Source organism: Arachis ipaensis, chromosome B01, assembly GCF_000816755.2.
Source record: "Arachis ipaensis cultivar K30076 chromosome B01, Araip1.1, whole genome shotgun sequence".
Lineage (NCBI taxonomy): Eukaryota > Viridiplantae > Streptophyta > Magnoliopsida > Fabales > Fabaceae > Arachis > Arachis ipaensis.
Window position 1 is genome coordinate 119,364,410 of NC_029785.2, and position 1,413 is coordinate 119,365,822.

A 1,413-nucleotide genomic window follows, 5' to 3' on the forward strand; every position below is an offset into this window, starting at 1 on the left:
TCTGGAAGGTTGCAGGCGCATTACATAGCCCAAATGGCATCCTTCTATAAGCAAACACTCTAGATGGACATGTGAATGCTGTTTTCTCTTGATCCTGGGGATCTACTGCAATCTGGTTATAACCTGAGTAGCCATCCAAAAAGCAGTAATAATCATGACCTGCTAGTCTTTCTAGCATCTGGTCTATGAATGGCAAAGGAAAATTATCCTTTCTGGTGGCTGTATTGAGCCTTCTGTAGTCAATACACATGCGCCACCCCGTAACTGTTCTTGTAGGAACCAGTTCATTTTCTTCATTATGAATCACTGTCATGCCTCCCTTTTTTGGGACAACTTGAACAGGGCTCACCCAGGGGCTATCAGAAATAGGATAAATAATCCCAGCCTCCAGTAATTTGGTGACCTCTTTCTGCACCACTTCTTTCATGGCTGGATTTAGCCGCCTCTGTGGTTGAACCACTGGTTTGGCATTATCCTCCAATAAGATTTTGTGCATGCATCTAGCTGGGCTTATGCCCTTACGGTCACCTATGGACCACCCAAGAGCTTTCTTGTGTGTCCTTAGCACTTGAATAAGTGCTTCCTCTTCCTATGAATTTAAAGCAGAGCTTATGATCACTGGAAAAGTGTCACCTTCTCCCAGAAATGCATATTTCAAGGATGGTGGTAATGGTTTGAGCTCGGGTTTAGGAGGTTTTTCCTCTTTCAGAAGAAAGTTCAGAGGCTCTTTCATGTCCCCTGAATCCTCCAAATCAGGCTGAACATCTTTAAAGATGTCTTCCAACTCTGATTCGAGACTCTCAGCCATGTTGATCTCTTCTACCAAAGAGTCATTAATTTATTTCAAAAATAAAATAAATCAAAATAAAATAAATAAAAATGAGTAAAAGATTTTCGAAAAAGTGAGGAGAGAGGAAGTGGTTAGGAAGTTTTGAAAAGGATATGATGATTTTTTTTTTTAAAAAAAAAGTTTTAAATTTTGAAATAAAAAATCTGAATTTTTAGAAATATATTTCGAAAAATTGTTTTTAAAATAGAGAGAAAAGATATTTTTGATTTTTAAGAGGAAAGAGAAAAACAATAAGATAGCACAAGATTTAAAATTTTTAGATCTAATGCTCCTTATTTTCGAAAATTTTGGAGGGAAAACACCAAGGAACACCAAACTTAAAAATTTTAAGATCAAGACACAAGGAAAACTCAAGAACACTTTGAAGACTCACAAGAACACAAGAACATGAAGGAAGAACACCAAACTTAAAATTTTTTAGAAAACCAAAATAAATTTTCGAAATTTTTTTTTTTTTGAAAACTCAACAAGAAAACACCAAACTTAAAGTTTGGCACAAAATTTAATAGAGAAAATATTATTTATGAAAAAGGTTTTAAAAAGAGTGTACCAAACTGTCACGG